The sequence below is a fragment of the Nelumbo lutea genome, chromosome 1, assembly GCF_056320005.1.
Source record: "Nelumbo lutea isolate HS-2025 chromosome 1, American lotus-T2T, whole genome shotgun sequence".
NCBI classification, from domain to species: Eukaryota; Viridiplantae; Streptophyta; class Magnoliopsida; order Proteales; family Nelumbonaceae; genus Nelumbo; species Nelumbo lutea.
In genome coordinates, this window is record NC_142684.1 from 122,822,919 (window position 1) to 122,842,475 (window position 19,557).

Genomic DNA, 19,557 nt, shown 5'->3' on the forward strand with positions numbered 1-19,557 from the left:
TGGAGACCTTCACTATTCCAAATCAGATCTCCACCGTTCAAATCGTAGGTCTTTGAGTTTTGAACAATCCCACCAAATTTCAGCCAAATCGAACCACAAATGTCCCTTGATCAGAGTAATTGATGAAGACTGCCGCGAGATGTTTTCTTATCCCAAACAACTACAAGTTGCTTCTGTTCGACCTCAAATAATCGGCGATTCAGAGCTCTGATCAAATATCCAACCGTTCAGAATGAAGAAAAAATGGGCCATCCACTTCCAGTCGTTTGATGAACTCTGCGCACTGAGAAATCTGTACAGTATTTTGATTTCTCTCTTTTTCTCTCTCTTCAACACGCCGCGCACAAAAAAGATCTAACCCTAGTTTTTGTTTTTCGTTTTTGAAAAAAAAAATAGTTGGCTGAAGGAGAGTGGGCTATAATATGGGTCAATATCCCATAATGGACTGGGCCCAACAATTCTCCCCCTCCAGCCCATGAGAGAAGGGAGACACTTCAAAAAAAGGAAACTATGCAAATTTAAGGCCGGCTACTCCGGCACACAGTTCAAGCTTCTCTCGAGGCACCACTTTTGTCATCATGTCAGCAGCATTTTTGTCAGTGTGATTCTTTTCAAGTTCAAAACATCTCGAATCCAATGATATCTTACATCAATATGCTTCGATCTATTATGAAATGTTGGATTCTTACCAAGATGAATAGCACTTTGACTATCACAATATAAGACATACCTCTGTTGAGTGAAACCAAGTTCATGCACAAATTTTTTCATCCACAGCAACTCCTTACATGCTTCAATAATTGCGATAAACTCAGCCTTAGTCGTAGACAATGCAACACACTTCTGCAACCTAGACTGCCAGGCCACAGCTCCCCCTGCAAAGGTAATCAAATAACCAGAAGTAGACTTTCTAGAATCAACATCCTCAGCCATGTCTAAATCTGTAAAACTACAAAGAATAGGTTTCCCAATTCCAAAACAGAGTTTTAAACTAGAAGTACCCTAGAGATATCTCAATATCTACTTCACAGCAGTCCAATGTTCTCTATCTGGATTGGATAGAAAACGACTAACAACACCAACTGCATGAGCTATATCAGGCTTTGTGCAAACCATTACATGCATTAAACTTCCTACTACAGATGCATAAGGAATACGTTGCATTTCTCCTTTTTCTTTATCCCTAGAAGGAGCTTGTCTAGTACTAAGCTTAAAGTGTAAAGCAAGAGGTGTACTTACCACTTTAGCCTTATCCATATGAAACCGTTGAAGTATTTTCTCAATATACTTCTCTTGAGATAACCACAACTTATTGGCCTCTCTGTCATAAGTAATCTGCATGCCAAGTATATGTCTTGCTGGTCCCAAGTCTTTCATTGCAAAAGACTTAATAAGCTCATTTTTCAACCTGTCAATTCTAGAACAGTTATGACCAACAATCAACATGTCATCAACATAGAACAATAAAATGATGAAGTCATTATCAGAAAACTTCTGCACAAAAACACAATGGTCTGAGGTTGTTTTCTTGAATCCCTACTGAATCATAACAGACTCAAATTTCTTGTACCATTGCCTCGGGGCTTGTTTCAACCCATATAGACTTTTCTTTAATCTGCAGACATAGTCTTCTTTACCCTTCACCATGAAACCTTCTGGTTGCTCCATGTAAATTTCCTCCTCCAAATCACCGTGAAGGAAATCAGTTTTTACATCCATCTGCTCAACCTCTAAATCAAGACTGGCTGTCAAACCAAGAACAACTCGGATAGAAGACATTTTGACAACAGGCGAGAAAATCTCCTCAAAGTCAATTCCCTTTTTCTGACGATAGCCTTTGACAACTAATCTAGCTTTGTATCGTGGATTAGAAGTATTCTCCTCAGTCTTTAACCTGTAAACCCACCGATTTTGCACAGTTTTCCTGTCCTCAAGCAACTTGACCAGCTTAAAAGTATGGTTGTCAACCAAAGATTTCATCTCATCATTCATAGCGGCAACCCATTCTTTCTTGTGCTCAGACTCCATAGCCTCTTTGTAGCAATCAGGTTCTCCCCCATCAGTGAGAAGCACATATTCGTTAGACGAATAGTGAGTAGAGGGAATATGCTATCTAGAAGACCTTCTAAGTGGGGCAACAGGTTCACCAATAGCACTACTGGCAGAAGCAACAATATCATCAGCAACATCATCATCATTCTCTTCAACCAAATCATCAGGAATATGATTATGGCCATCATCATGATTACCAAACTCAGCTACACTAGGCGTATATGTCTTAGGAACTGGATTAAGATCAACCAATCCATCAGTACTTGAAGACTCTGATTTCTCCGCCTTATCAATATCCTTAATGGTTTGATCCTCCATAAAAATAACATCACGACTTCTTACAAGCTTCTTTTCAACTGGATCGTACAATCTATAGCCAAATTCATCATGACAATAGCCAATGAAGATACATTGTCTTGTCTTGACATCTAACTTGGACATTTCATCTTTTGGCACATGCACAAATGCTTTACAACCAAAGACACGTAAGTGGTCATAGGATACATTTTTTCCGTACCACACCCTGTCAAGAACATCAGCTTGCAAAGCAACAATAGGAGATAAATTAATAAATGTGCAGCAGTATATAAAGCCTCACCCTAAAAAGATCCAGGCAATTTTGCTTCTGAAAACAAACATCTAACTCTCTCCATCAACGTCCTGTTCATCCTCTCTGCCAGGCCATTAAGCTGAGGAGTCTTAGGGGGCGTCTTCTGTTGTCTAATGCCCTACTACCTGCAGTACTCATCAAATGGTCCACAATATTCACCACCACTATCATTGCAAATACATTTCAGTTTCTTCCTTGTTTCCCTCTCAACAGAATCTTGAAACTGCTTAAAGACACCAAGTACCTGGTCTTTACTCATCAAGACATAAACCCAAAGTTTCCTTGAATGATCATCAATAAAAGTAACAAAATAAAGTGCACCACCAAATGTTTTTGTCTTCATCGGACCACAAAAATCTGAATGCACCAACTCAAGCAACTCTGATTTTCTAGAGGGAGGATGGCTCTTGAAAGAGACTCTATTTTGTTTCCCAGCCAAGCAATGAGCACACTTTTCTAACCTTGCACCTTTCAAACCTGAAAGTAGATTCTTCCTGGCCAAACAATTAAGTCCCTTCTCACTGATGTGGCTTAGTCTTTTGTGCCATAACACTGATGAGTTATCACACTCAACTGCATTCACACCATCAATGGAAACTGAAGTCTTGGTCCAATACAGACCATAACACTTCTTTCCACGTGCCACAACCAAAGAACCTTTCGAGAGTTTCCATTGTCCATTACCAAAGGTACTAACATAACCATCATCATTAAGAACACTGGTAGAAATCAGATGCAAACGAATGTCTGGTGCATGTCTAACATTTTTCAAAATCAATTCAGTCCCATTACTTGTTTTTAGACAAATAGTGCCAATGCCAATCACCTTTGACAAACCATTATTACCCATTTTTAAAACCCCATAATCACTCGGAATATAAGATGTGAAAAAATTCTTTCTCGATGTAACATGAAAACAGGCACCACTGTCAACAACCCAACTTGTCTCATCACAAGCAACATTAATCAAATTCTCATCACAAACAATCACAAGATCACCTATAGTAGTGGTGGCAACACGATCATCATTATCATTATCTTTACTTTGTTGCTTACCTTTGTTACCTTTGTTGTCATTCTTCAGCTAAAAACAAAATCTTTTGATATGTCCCTTTTACCACAATAGTTGCATTCAAGGTTTTTGTACTTAGACCTTGATTTGCTTCTATCCTTACTTTTACCTCTGTTATCTTGTCCTCGGTCTCTATCATTGCTTCTCTCCCTGTTTTCAGTAATCAAAACCTCTGATTGAGAAGATGATGCTTGTTGAGTTCGTCGTCTGACTTCTTCATTCAAAACAACAACTTTTACATATTCCAATGTCACTACACCACCAAGAGCAGAACTGGACAAACTCACGTGCAAATTTTCCCAAGAGTCAGGTAGAGTATTAAGCAACCAAAGTCCCAAAATTTCACCTTCAAATTTAATACCCATGTCGAACAATTGATCAAAGCACCATGAAATTCACTTATGTGATCAGAAATAGGAGTACCTTCCTTGTACCTCAAATTCATAGCCTATTTCAACATAAATAATTTATTGTTCCCAGATTTAGATGCATACAAAGTCTCAAGCTTATCCCACAAGGTTCTGGCATGTGAATCATTAGCAATATGATTCAAAACATTATCATCTACCCATTGTCGAATAAAGCCACAAACCATCTCATGCTCAAAAGCCCATTCTTCATCAGATTTATTTTCAGGTTTTTGAGTAGAAAAAACTGGTAAATGTAACTTTTTCACAAATAGTAGATCCTTCATTTTTCCTCTCCACTTGTGGTAATTGGTGCCATTCAAATTAATCATTCTACCATAATTAGGCTCCATCATGCAATCAAACAAATCCACAAACAAATAACCCGGCTCTGATGCCACTTTGTTGGGAAGAAACTAAGTTTATCTATAAACTATTTCTCTCCCAAAAATAAAAACTTGTAAATATTCAGCTATCACAATTCCAAGCAAGATATCAACAAAAACAATCATAAGCCAAGAAAAGAGAGACACACACGATATTTAATGTGGAAAACCCCTCTAATGTGAAGGATAAAAAACCACGAGGCCAAGGAGACCCAACAAAAAATCTCCAGTAATAATTTGAGGTAACAATTACAACAATTCAAACACCACAATATGCTTACAAACTTAGAGCAAATACAGATTCTCAAAAATAAAAACGAGAATACCAAAAGCAGTGAAAATAATAGTCAGAAAAACTCACAAACGCGGCAACTGTTCATGCCACAACATAGAGACATTTACTACTCCAAATCAGATCTCCACCGTTCAGATCGTAGGTCTATGAGTTTCAAACAATCCCACCAAATTTCAGCCAAATCGAACCAAAAATGTCCTTTGATCAGAGTAATTGATGAAGACTGCCGCGAGATGTTTTCTTTTCCCGAACAACTACGAATTGCTTCTTTTCGACCTCAAATAACTGGCGATTCAGAGTTCTGATCAAAGATCCGACCATTCAGAATGAAGAAAAATGAGTCGTCCACTTACTATCCAAATTTCTGCTCGATCGGACGGTGGATCGGAAAGTTCCGGCTGTTTGATGAACTCTGCGCACTGAAAAATCTACACAGTATTTTGATTTCTCTCTTCAAGATGCCGCGCACAAAAAAGATCTAACCCTAATTTTTGTTTTTCTATTTTAAAAAACAAAGAAAAAACAGTTGGCTGAAGGAGAGTGGGCTATAATATGGATCAATATCCCATAATGAGCTGGGCCCAACATGTAAAGGGTATAGACATAGAGAAATGGGAAGATTTAGGAAAGGAGAAAGAAAAGGGAAGGTGGATTTCAGTAAACGGCCAAAACCAAAAACGAAACAAGACCAGCAATGGTGTCACCTTCAGCAATGGAATATTCTTGTCATAGTATTGCCCCATTTGCTTGCTATGACTATTGTTGGATTGCAATTGGTCAAAATTGAAGCATTAACACCTTCGGTGGTCACTACTCTGGTGTTGCTGGTTTGAATGGAGAAAAATAAGGGAATTGGGGCGCTGATTGATATAATGCAATATAACCTCCATGAGAGTTTGTCCCAAATCATGAGGCTGTAACCAAGACTTGGGTCAACAGTCACGTGCAATCACATGTAAACCAAATGTAATGGAATATAATGAACTGTAAAGAGTGTATAAATCCAACCGTGTATTGTGAACATCTCCCATTGACAACTTCGGGAGATGTTCCAAATGCATGCTGAGATGTGCATGTGGGGTGTTTGTGGGACACCCTCTGTGGGGTGCAGATGTGATCTCTTAAAATTTAAGGGATAGCTCAATAGATTTTTCCTTGTATGGGAGATGCTTCCAATATACAATTAGGATGTGCTGTGAGGTATTGTGGGGTGCTAATGTGAACTCTTTTTTATTATCATCCACATCCCTCTCTCTCTCTCGGCTCATGGCTCACCCACATTTTACACTCTTACTGTTGGGATGGGATGTGCTGTGGGGCGCAAATGTGAATTCCTACTCTTGAAGGATATTCCACTCTTATGTTTAAGTAAGTGTTTGCCATCAATGTGTTGCTTCAGAGCCATTTTCTGAGAAAATAGTTTTTTTTTTCTTGTTTGACATCAATGCTGCCACATAAGATGTTTCCTAGGAAAAGGCACATGTTTTATTTGGTATCAATGCTCTATACTTGTTTTCAGCATTGGTCCATATGTCTAGTGGTTTACATGATGCCAGGCCATGGTACTATTGGCAACAATGGTTAAGAAAATGAGAAAACACCAAATTCAATGTTTTCTCGAACAATGCTTTCCCAAATTCTAAGGCATGGCTGTTTTCTGAAACAACGGGTTTAAATAGAAGTTGTGTTTCTTGGTGCAATGTTTTCTCTGATGTGGCAAGCCATTTTCTGAAGCAATGGCATCAGTGCCAAACACCACCTGAATCTCTAACAACTGATATCGCCTTTGGTAGGTTTTGTTGCGGTGGACGGACCGTTATATTGCATGAATGACGAGCCGTCTCAGACAAACAACAACGAGACCGGATCTGCTTAAACAGGGTGTCTCACAAAGAAAAATAAGTCAAATACATATACTAATTTGGAGTGCCGATGACCCTTAGCATTCCCAGGAACTTAATGGAAAAATTGGCAGGTCTCATGTCAATCGGTGCTTCCTTCTCAGAATTACATTAAAGAACATTGTCATCCAATGTGAGGCTGTACACATGGTTGTTGTTGAAAAAAAGAAAACTTTTCTTGAGGGGAGGCGGTTGGTAGAGAAGAGGGTCAGTGCTGTAAATCAAGCAATTTGTTACTAAGGCTCGGTTCGGAAAGTGTACAAGTACAAATCTGTACAGTATAAACGTAGGCAAAATAATACAAAATACAAGGTGTTGCACTCTACATATTTGTATTTGTACTCCTAAACTGAGCCAAATATTCAATAACTATGGACCGGAAAATGCCCTCTTTTAAAGGAAAACAAACTATATACACTGCTATGCATAACAAAGAAAAAATTTGAAGGCATATTCTGCTACTAAAAAGAGCCTTATCAGAGAAATCAATATGCTGTTCTTCTGCCATCATATAATGAATAATATTTCTAATTCATTGATATATGAAAGAATGGTAGGATCTATCGTATGGACGCCAAAAGGGTTGCAGAATGGGTGGGGGAATTTCAAAAATTTTTTACCTTCCTTCCAACTGGGAATCGTATTCCCTGATTTTAGAATCAAAATTCAAGGATCCTACTTGAACCAAACCAGGCCAGATCTGAGCCAAAGATCAAAGGAAGAGTTATACCTGATACGGAGAATGAAAATCTCCCAATGTCGGTGTTCACGCCCAAAGAGAGGTCCAAGATCTGCTCCCACTGAAGATGACACAGCGATGGTGGGGCAGAACCAACAAAGTACGTTTCACGTACCGAACTCTTCACAAGAACTCGTTGGAGGCTTAGAGCACCGAACCAAATCAGCCTTTCAGCAAAGACTGATATCAAGAACAGATTTCTTGATCTTCCCTTCAATGGAGTTCGAACTATGCAGCAAGGTGGCGGTGGCTGGAGGAGATCCCTCAAGCTGAAAGAGGCGTGAATGCAGTTTTCAGCTTAGGGGAGGTGAGATCCTATCTCAGATTGCAGAGAGTATAACTATAAAACCCTAGGTCGAATTCTTGTAATTCTCTGTTAGGATTTCCTCCTTTCTTAGTGATTAAAAAACCTCCTAATCCCATTAGGAGTTATCCCAATCCAAATCTATATTTGGATAGGGGATAATCTTAATCCTATCTGTAGATTAGATCAGCCCATTCTTGATCTCATCAGGAGGTTAATCATATCTGTAGATTCGCCCCCTTAAGTGGGTCATCATACCAGCCCAGTTCGAAATGGGCTTTTAGGCCCAATAAGTTAGTGCTCGATAAGTTTCCCAACTGCTGCCCAGTTGGGCTTCTTTGTATGGCATGTGACCCAAGCATTGATCTCCACATCAACCACATGGGTTCAGCCCAACCTTTGTTACAAGGCCTAGCCGAATTCACTAGAAAGCCCAGTGAACCCCTTGAGCCCATCACAAGGACCCTATGGGCCCAACACTTACACTAAGTGGTCCATGGGCCAAGCCGTCTTATAAAAACCTAGGGACTATGGGCAGATGCAAGATTAGCCCATCAGGTATTATTCTAAATGGCCTTACACTTAACCTCTCAGCCCATAACGATCAAGCACTGTCCGACAAGAGGGGACCTCTCCCTCGGTTGCAAGGAACAGTGCTGCACTCTCTACTCACATGGATCCCGGGAATTAAAAACATTTGCAAACATTTTGAAACCGTATATAAGTATATATCATATATATAAATTTTTCAAAACAAAATTCCAACGATTGAAATCAATTGTTGGCAATTTGGTTTCCATCAGAGAGATTGCATCCCAGATCATTACCTTTGTTTGACAAAGGAGCTGATCCCGTCACTATGATCACCCACTCAGATGAATTCTTAGACTATCCCAACATGCCTAGGTTTTGACCCCCGCTAAGGATTTCACTGATTGGCATATCAAAGACAGCCCAATCCGACACCTAGTGCAGTACCATAATCGGGTCTAGGGGTCAGGTGTAACTTTCCAGTTTTGCTCATCAGTCTCCAAGGTCTAGGGCAACACTGGAAATCTGGTCCGATTCAAAGGTTCAAGTAATCCTACATTGCGTGTGCCTTGGGTCTCACCCTGGTGGTCGAGACAAGCCACCCCAACAGTTGGCAACACACCAGTGTCGGCCTTGGCAAGATAAATCTCCCCAGACTTATCCAATGGCTGTGAACATTTAAACCTAACATAAGTCTCATTAAGTGTCCAGTTTTAGGGTCTTACAAAGAAGCATACCACACAACATGAATCAAACATGTACTTTATTTATTTACACTAAATATCAAAAGTACATCAAAACTGATTGAAGCTAAGGACATACAAAACTGTCTAACCATACATTCCGGAATAAAGAATTATTTTTTCTAAATTATGCTCTGCTAGCTTATGAAATGCATGCCTAGCCAAAAAGGGTTTGGCTTTAATATATCAAGACCTCTTTGCCTACACAATTTTTTGATATTGAGGGATGGGTTTTTAATGTGTTTTCTTCTTTATTTTGTACATATTCTCAAGTACAAGCTTAGCTCCTTCATAAAGTGATTGTGTTTTTGAGAAAGGATAACAAGGTGTTATATACATGCCTAACATTGTTGTCATACTCAATATTAAATATTTATCTTGAATCTTAAATATGTCTCTCTTTACTCAGGTTACTATTAAACTGATATGACCTATTGATCCATATACAACCTCAACTGTCCTACTACACAAGATACTTGAGCACATGTACTGAAAGAAAATGAAAATAAAGAGAGATTTTTAGAAGATGTTATTATATGTAGTTTGAGCAACTGTAACCATAACGAGATTGAAATGCAAACATGGTGATTTCTTTGTTCTTTGTGTTTAGCCATAACACCTCAAAATTGTGTGGTCTTGGGATCATTGGATATGTAATTGAATAAAATCTAAATTTCAGAAAATGAAGATGATCTGAGCACTTCTTGATGCACAAATGTGTGAACATGGAGAAAGAAACTTGAAATTCTGACCTACAAGATCAAATTGCATCAAAAGACCTTGATTAGGTAGTACACCTTCAGTTATGAATTGTTTTTTACCACACTTCTTGTGAGGTTCATAATTTCAGCTTAAACCACCAAAACATTACACTAAATTTGACAAGGATTAATGCTTTAACAAAGAAACTTTAAAAAGGTTGTTATTCTTTTAACGTTTCCTGTAAAGCCAGTTTTGGATCAAGTCAGGGACAGATGTGGGAAGTTGCCACTGGTTCAACTATCTCCATAAGACCATCCTGGTCAGGACTTAGAAGATATTCAAGAAGGTGGCAAAAGTGCACCTTTTGGCCTCTGACAACCTTGGTTGCAAAGTCATCCCACACGGTGGGTGTGACCCCTAGTTACATTGGCCCGCAACATAGGCCTGCCTTCTTGATGATTGACCCCCACTTCAGTTATGCTGTGCCCACAGAGCTTCTTGCTGACCTTGTGACCAACCTTCTCGATAAAAAGAAGGTCAATAACAGAAAAGGTGTCCTACTATCTTAGAATCTGCTGAAGTTGAGCCAGGTTGTGTCTTATCTCACAAATGACCACCTCACATCATTGCTTGTTGTTCTCCCACTTACTTCATTTCTGCTGGTGACCAACAATGGTCATTGATTGGCTCTCAGTAGATCAACCTTGGTCAGGGTTTTCATCAAACTACACCAGAGGATCTTGATCATTTGCATTGTGAAAAGTTCCACATGTATTCTACATCTGGCATGTGCATGCTGCATCAGCCCCTTAACCTATGTGGCTAGGTTGCAGAAAATCCTCACCAACAGTTATTTTAATGTTTTCCTTTATTTTGCAGAACTTAGAAGGATTGAGAAGAAATTTATACCACATTGATCAAATTTGCCTCTTAAGGAAAACAAATATATTATTCCTAAACACAAACAGGGTAGCTAGTTGGAGAAGGCCCACAATCACGTTATAGTTTTATAAGGGAGAATAATCTATATTACCCAGATATGCTAAGGAGATGATTGGAAGAGGCGTTGGAATGGAATTTAAACCAAAACTTTAAGTTTTCCACATAATATGGCACCCTTGTACAGGTATCTAGGTATCATAGGAAATAACTAAATACTTTTTCCTCTGAAACCTGTTGTACTTGTAGTCTAATTTATATTAGTTTTAAATCCTAACAGATAACTAGTTTTAGATGCTCATTGCTCATCAATATTTCTAGAAGGGTATGACATGAATGGTTTTGATTTTCTTTGAACCCTCCTAGTATAGTCTGCAGTGTCTGTTAAGTAGATAACTGCCTTGAAGAACATTGCGTTTTAACGTTTTGTAGAGAACAGTTTTGGAGACACACTTGGAGATAGGTGGGCTTATTTGAGTCTTTTTAGGATAGAAATAATTAAATGCAGTGACACTTTTAGATCTCTGGATAGAGATTTCAGCCAAAATGAATTATGGGGATGCTACAGCACTAAATTTGATTTGCATTAAGTTTTCTCTACACCGATTTCACTTGAGGATCTCAAACGTTCTTTTGCCCTTGTTTCACAGATTTTCTTGCTGCTAGGTATACAGATGGGGTGAATCTCAGAGCTAAAGATGAAAAAGTGGTGGTAGAAAAACTTTGTGCTTGTCATTCACATTCTGAAGGTAAAATTGACTGTGGCCTTTGATATATATATATATATAATCTCTGTGTGTGTGATACAGGAAAGATATGATACTGGAAAAGCTTGTAACCAATCAAACGGTGTCATATAAGTGGTAACCAATCAGGTGGTATTTATCAAAATTCACCTGGCGGGTCGATTGGTCAAAGCTCTTAAGGTATAACAGTATGATGCCTTTCCAGCAGCATAGCATTTCCTTTCTTTTTAACATTCCAGCTTTACCATTGTTAATGTATCTTAGAAATTATGCATGGGATGCCTCCAATTTCTTTTATATGATGCTGTAATTAAGTCAAATTATCAAGGCACTGTCAAGGCTATCCACCACTGTCTATGTTATAGATTTCTACAAGACTAAACTCTACAAGAAATGCAATGATCCTTCATAATAATGGGAGCGACTTTGAAAAATTAAAAAGTAATGGACGTAGGAAATACCTCTTTTGTTGTCAACGTATCTGTATCTATTGCCAATACCATACATCAATTCTTGCTTCTCATGGGAAAAAGAAGAGGTCACATGCATATAAGACACATTCAAAACTTCAACATATCTATATTTATATCTATATCTACACACTGGTAGATCCTGCCTACAACAGGAGCTTCTCCGAGGGAACTCAGGCCTCCTACAGAGAAAGAAGAAGAAGAAGAAGAATGAGGATTTGTGCTCAAAAAGGTAAGTCTCTTTACTGCTATTCTGTTATTTATAAGGTATGTTATCAGTTGTAACTAACTAACTGATGCGGTCCCCTCACGTAGGTCTTCGGATAAGGGCGTAAGGGGGTCATGCTGATGGGCCAATTAGTGGTGATGGTTCAAGCTGTGTGCCTATCAACTCCCCCCGCCTTGAGAATGACCTTGTCCTCAAGGTTGATGTGGGTAAATTCTTGCTGTAATCGAGAGTATTCCTCCCAGTGGCTTCTTCTTCAGGTAGGTTGCTCCAAACAGCTAAGGCTTCTTCTATGTAATACTTGCCCTTGCGAACCCAACTGAAGTCGATCAGCTTGTGTTTTCTTTACTTGTCCCATGTGCTTGTTGAATAGGAATACATGGAAAATAGGGTGGAGCTTGGAGGAAGGTGGTAGATCAAGCTTGTAGGCGACTGAGCCAACCTTTTCAAGGACTTTGAAGGGTCCATAATATTTGGGTGCCAATTTCTGCCATGCACACTTGGCCACCGAAGTCTGTCTCTAGGGACGCAACTTCAAATAAACCATGTCACCGGGCTGGAATTCCAAGGAACGGTGTTTATGGTCATAGGCAGCCTTCAAAATCTGCTGAGCCCTTTGCAAATTGTTCTTGAGCTCTTGCAAGATCAAGTCTCAGTCGGAGAGGTACTCATCGACTGCAGCTACTGTTGTAGAGCCTGATTATAGGGAAGAATGGCGAGGGGTTCCCTTCCATACAAAAACTTGAAAGGTGTCATTCCTATAGTCACATGGTAGGTGGAATTGTACCATAGTTCGGCCTAGGGTAACCATTTCAGCCACTGCTTGGGTCTCTGCCCAGCGAACCACCTCAAGTAGGTCTCAATGCATTTGTTAACTACTTTCGTCTACCTGTCAGATTAAGGATGATAGCTCGTGGAGTGTGCCAGGTGTGCCCCTTGAATCTTAAAAGTACTCCTGCCAAAATCTTCCCATAAATAGAGGATCCTGGTTAGAGACAATGGAGTTTGGTATTCCATGCAATCTCAGCTCTGTAAATCCATGGTATAGTGTCCTCACCTGAGAAGTTTGGGAAGGTGATTTTTCTGTCTCAATGCCCCTGTTCCTCAAGATTGATTGCTGATCTGATTGCTACCTTCTCCCTCATCTTCGTTGTTCTTGCTGATGGGTGCCTTCTCTAGCTTGGCCAAGACCGCCGAGAGAGCCGCCTTGAATTCAGTGATGCCCCCCTCAAGCTTTTCAATACGTTCATCATTTGCTGAGGATCTGGTTCCTACCATGTTGCCACCCAGGACTGGGCTCTGATACCACTTGGTAGGTTCTGCCTACCACAGGAGCTTCTTGGAGGGAGCTAGACCTCCTACAGAGAGAAGAAAGAGGATCTGTGCTAAAAAAGGTAGGTCACTTTACTCCTATTCTGTTATTTATAAGCCCTATATCACACGGGTCTGTTCTCAGTTATAACTAACCAGCTGACATGGTCTCCTCACATAGGTCTTTGGATAAGGCTGTATGGGGATCATTCTGATGGGCCGATTAGTGGTGATGGGCCTAGCTGTGTGCCTATCACACATATACACACAAAGTTCTCTGTTAGTGGAGAAATAACTAATTTAGTTGGGCACATTGATATTTCTTGTTCAGTACATTTAATTTCTGCATTTTCTGGAAGGATTTAAAAAGCCAATGATAGTGTAGCCCTTATATATTAGTTTTATTCAATCATTTTATCCACTTCTATCTTGGTAAAGTAGGACAAAATCCTCCATCTCAAGGAGAACTTTTTATTCGTCCAGTTAAAATTCTTCCTTTTAAAAGTATACTCAAACGTTATGGCACATTCTTTTTCTCTTCATGGTTGGGTTTTTCAAAACCTCATATAATTGGGACAAGGCTTAGATGATAATGAAATTGATGATGATGGTTGGGTTTTTCAAAAACATATTAAGGAGTGAATGGCCACTTCAGTAAACCTGTGAAACACATGAAAGAGTGCAGTAAAAGTAACTTTCCACATTGTATATCGCCATGAATTAATGTCTGATGTTTTCAAGTCCTGACTTATCAATTATTCCTTGATGGTTGTTTTTGACTGAAAAGAACATTTTTTGAAAATTTTTCCTGTTGGCTGAGTTCTGGTTTACATTTCTAGCTTGGACCAAATGATCATATGACATAATAGACTGCTATGTTATCCTCAAGAGCTTCTGACAGTATGTTTAGAATGCACATCTAACTTGGGACTTATGTAGGATGTTTAGCATAAAGACATTTCACTGAGGTGACACTATTGCCTCCAAAAGCTTGGTCCATTCTGGTTGGAGGCCAAGATGGCCTATTAAAGTTGATAGAACTGATCATATTGAATGAAAGGAAAAAGGGAATAAGGCTCCAGTTTTTACAAGACTAGGCTGTGAAAGAAACTAACCACTCTTTTATTTTTTTCTTCATGGGTTGATTGGCATCCTCAGCTTAGACACGACACTCAAGGTGCCTGTTGTGGTATGAGTAGAATGTGGATGGATAGTCTCTGCTTTCAAAAGTGTCTTCAAGCATACATTGGATAAAAGTACCCATCTCATGCAGAGAGGTTCATTTGACAACATTTAATACGTGGTAATTAGCTAATGGTCTTGTTTATGTAACCAAAGGTTATGGTGGTGATGTTTTCTTAGCAATTTGGGATGAAAATCTTTTGGTTAGATTCATATGCTTTGGGTGTCTAAAACATTTTGGAGTTCCTTGGTATTGCTTATGGATAAAAGAACATTGCTGCATATTATTAGACAGTTGTGCCATTGGCTCCAATCAAATTGATGTATCTTTTAACATTTATTGTAAATGAATAAATTATTGGACAGTTTTTGTATGCCCTTAGCTTCAATCAGTTTTGATGTACTTTTGATATTTAATGTAAATAAATGAAGTACATGTTTGATTCATGTTGTGTGGTATGCATCTGTGTGTAAGACCCTAAAATTGGGCACTTAATGAGACTTGTGTTGGTTTTAAATGTTCACAGCCGTTGGATAAGTCTGGGGAGATTTATCCTACCAAGGCTAACACCGGTGTGCTAACAACTGTTGGGGTGGCTTGTCTTAGCCGCCAAGGTAAGACCCAAGGTATATGCAGTGTAGGATTACTTGAACCCTTGAACCGGACCAGATTTCCAATATTTCCCTGGACCATGGAGATTGATAGGCAAAACTAAAAAGTTACACCTGACCCCTAGACCCGATTATGGTACTGCACTAGGTGTCGGATTGGGCTGTCTTTGATATGCCAATCAGTGAGATCCTTAGCGGGGGTCAAAACTTGTGTATGTTGGGACAGTCTGAGAATTCATCTGAGTGGGTGATCATAGTGACAGGATCAGCCCCTTTGTCGGACAAAGGTAATGATCGGGGATGCACTCTCTCTGATGAAAACCAAACTACCGATAGTTGATTTCAATCGTTGGAATTTTGTTTTGCAAAATTTATATATATGATATATATTTAAGTATGGTTTCAAAATATTTGCAAATGGTTTTAATTCCCGGGATCCATGTGAGTAGAGAGTGCAGCACTGTTCCTTGCGGCCGAGGGAGAGGTCCTCTCTTGTCGGGTAGTGCTTGATCATTATGGGCTGAGAGGTTAAGTGTAAGGCCATTTTAGATAACACCTGATGGGGTAATCTTGCACCTGCCCACATTCCCTAGGTTCTTATAAGATGACTTAGCCCAGGGACCACTTAGTGTAAGTGTTGGACCCATAGGGTCCATATGATGGGCTCAGAGGGTTCACTGGGCTCTCCAGTGAATTTGGCTAGGCCTTGTAACAGAGGCTGGGCCGAACCCATGTGGCTGGTGTGTAAATCAATGCTTGGGTCCCATGCCATACAAAGAATCCCAACTGGGCAGCAGTTTGGAAGACTTTTGAGCACTTGATTTTTATTGGGCCTAAAGCCCATTTCAAATTGGGTTGATTTGATCAATCATTAACAGGGTGGATCTATGATTAGGATGAGCCCAAAAGCTTATCTAATCTATAGATAGGATTAAGAAGAGCCCTAATCCAAATACAGATTTGGATAAGGGAAACTCCTGATATGATCAAGAGATATTTTCTTAATCATTAAGCAACTAGAGGAAACCCTATTTGAATTACAAGAATTCGAACCCTAGGGAAAATAGAACACACCTTGCAGTTTTGTGAGATAGGATCTTAGAAACCCTAGAGAAGAAAAAGCGGTTCACCATCTTCTTCTTTGGCTCCCTCCTGTTGCAGCCGCCATCATCTATGGCAGTTCGATTTCTCTATTAGAGAAAGATCAAGAAAGAGTTCTTGATATCAGTCTTTGTTGAAAGGTTGATTCTGTTTGGTGCTCATTGACATCCAAAGGATTCTTGTGAAGGATTCAGTGTGTAGGACACACTCTGCTTGTTCTACTCCACAGTTGTTGTGTCATCTTCGGCAGGAGAAGATCTTGGTGTCTTCTTTGGGCATGAGCACCAACTTTGGGAGATATTATTTCTCTAGATCATGTATAATTACTCCCTTCTCTTTTGGTTCAGATCTGGTTTGATTTTGGTTTAAGTAGGATCCTTGAATCTTGATTCTAAAATTAGGAAATGTGATTCCCAGTTAAAAGGTAGGTAGAAAATTTTTGAAATTCGCCCACCCAATCCGCAACTGTTTTGGTGTCAATACAATGGATTTTACCATCCCTTTCAGTGGTATCAGAGCCAGGTTCGAATCTTGAACCAAGAACTCAGATCTGAACCTGCGCAATTCGATAGAAGCTATTCTATCCAAGTATTGCATAGTTTGCTGTTTTATTTCAAGAAACTGTTTTTTGTTGAGGGCGATTGATCTGAAATTAATTTTGTTTAAATCAGAAATTTATTTAGAATTGTTCTTGATTTATTTCTTGATTTAATGGACTATTTGTACCTAGAGATCGAAGTGCAGATTTGGTGCAGATTGTCTGTGCACCTTTTTTTGCAATTTCTATTCATTTTGGTCTGTAATTTTTTTTTTAGACTGAATGTATAGGATCAAGGATGTAATTAATTAATAGAAATAGGATTTCTAATTTTTATTTTATTTTCTTTATTGAAGAAGACGACGGTGCTGGAGATTTGTAGATGGAGAGATCGCAGTCTGCGTTTTGCAGTTTATGAAATTGTAACCCTAGTGACTAACCTCTGTCTTGCAGGTGGTGCGAACAATCCAAGTCTATTTTTTGATTGCCTAAAAACTCAGAGATATTAATTTCAAATCTTTCCTGAATTAATTCTTGAATTGAAAATCAATTTCGGACCATCTCGGACCAGATCGGACCAAATCTGTTTGGACCGAATCCAGGGTTCGAAAGGGGACTGTTTTTAGTCCAGTTCTCTCACACTACCAGGCCCAAATCTGATGTTCAACTGCAGGGATTAATTCAGCCCAACTTGTAAAGCGCAGTTTTAAAGAGTTAAAAGTAAATCTAAGAAGGCTGAGTGAAGGAGAGGTGACACTTTACTTGGGGACTTCTACAAGTGTTGTAGCTACGGCGATAGGAACCGTATAATTAAATTTTAGAGAAGGGATTCTTGTACTAAAAGACTATCTTTATGTACAAAATCTAAGCTATGTGTGGATGGATATATTGTCTCTTTTAGTAATATGATTACTATCAAAAGGAACAACAAATTCATCGCATGCGGGGAACTGGAGAACGGTCTCTATGTTCTACATCCTTCTCTAGAAACTAACCTAACCAAAACTACGTCAGTCGAAATCCCCAAGAAAAGGACTCGTGACATGGTTAGTCCCATGTGCCTGTGGCATTACCGACTTGGCCATATCGGTATTGACCGAATCACAAGATTGGTAAAGGATGGTCCTTTGGGTTTTCTAACCGTAGAAAACCTTCCCACTTGTGAGCTTTGCCTTAGAGGCAAAATGAAAAAGTGGCCATTTAACGGTAAGCCTAAAAGATGTACAGGCACACTTGACCTTATACATAGTGATGTATGTGGTCCCCTAAGTGTTAGGTCCCACAACCAACACGTGTATTTCATCACCTTTACCGATGATTTCTCACGATATGGTTACGTGTACCTAATGAGACATAAATCTGAATCCTTTGAAAAGTTCAAGAAATTCAGACAAGAGGTCAAGAAACAGTTAGGGGGAGAATTGAGGTCCTTTGATCAGATCGAGGTGGCGAGTATCTCTCTGACGAATTCAGGGACTACTTGAAGACCAATGGGATTATCTCACAATTGGCTCATCCTGCAACACCCAGCTTAACGGTGTTTCAGAGAGGAGGAATAGGACATTATTAGACATGGTCCAGTCACTTCTCACACGCTCGGAATTACCCACATCCTTTTGGGGATATGCATTAGAGACCGCAATTTACGTGTTGAATCAGGTTCCAACCAAATCAGTTCTGAAAATCCCATACAAACTATGGACCGGAAAAGAAACCAAGTGTTAAACACTTGAAGATTTGGGGTTGTCCTGCGCACGTTAAAAGAACGAGTGCGGACAAGTTGAAATCCAAGACTAGTCGTTGCCTATTTGTAGGCTACCCAAAGGATTCAATGGGTTATCTTTTCTATGACCCAAGTGAGCAGAAAGTGTCATTGTCAGGAAATAGTTCTTGATGAGGAGAGCTCGGGATCAGTGGGAGATGTCCCGCAGGTTCCAGATAGTGACCAACCTAGAAGATCCACCCGGGTATCCAGGCCACCAATTTGTTATGGTTATAACCAGGATAGTTACTTGGTGGAAGCCTTGACTAGTGAGGAGGATCCTGTGACTTACGTAGAAGCTATGTTGGACATAGAATCCCAGAAGTGGGTGGAGGCCATGAGAGCTAAGATGGACTTGATGGAGGCCAATGGAGCCTGGACTCTAGTAGATCCACCCTCCGGGGTAAAAGCAATTGGTTGCAAATGGATCTATAAGAGGAAGAAGGGCCCCGATGGCAGGATTGAGACCTACAAAGCTCGTTTGGTGGAGAAAGGGTAAACTCAGAAAGAAGGTATCGACTATGAGGAAACCTTTTCACCCGTGGCCATGCTTAAATCCATTAGGATCCTGCTAGCTGTAGCAGCATACCATGACTACGAGATTTGGCAAATGGATGTCAAAACCACGTTCTTGAATGGAGATCTTAGTGAAGATATCTACATGCAGTAGCCGCAAGGCTTCATTGTTGCTGGTCAGGAACACATGGTATGTAAACTTAATAGATCTGTATATAGACGTAAGCAAGTTTCTAGGAGTTGGAACATCCGTTTTGACTCTGCTATCAAATCGTTTGACCAGTGGAGATAAGGTCACCTTTTTGGTATTATATGTGGACAATATCCTACACATTGGGAATGATGTAGGAATGTTGACTTCGGTCAAGGTGTGGCTTTCGTAGCAGTTCTCCATGAAAGATCTTGGAGATGC

The 19,557-nt window shown here is 39.7% G+C and overlaps 2 long non-coding RNA genes across 2 annotated transcripts; one reads left to right on the plus strand and one right to left on the minus strand.

Moving 5' to 3' along the window:
* Window positions 1-11,875: 11,875 nt before the first annotated feature.
* On the minus strand, window positions 11,876-13,345 carry LOC148877261 (uncharacterized). The gene is made up of 2 exons (XR_016105320.1): window positions 13,181-13,345; window positions 11,876-13,088 (listed from the first exon to the last, which is right to left on the minus strand). It is a non-coding gene; the product is annotated as an uncharacterized LOC148877261 (long non-coding RNA).
* Window positions 13,346-13,379: 34 nt separating this feature from the next.
* Window positions 13,380-14,989, plus strand: LOC148877262 (uncharacterized). Its single transcript, XR_016105321.1, has 2 exons — window positions 13,380-13,517; window positions 14,593-14,989. It is a non-coding gene; the product is annotated as an uncharacterized LOC148877262 (long non-coding RNA).
* Window positions 14,990-19,557: the final 4,568 nt, after the last annotated feature.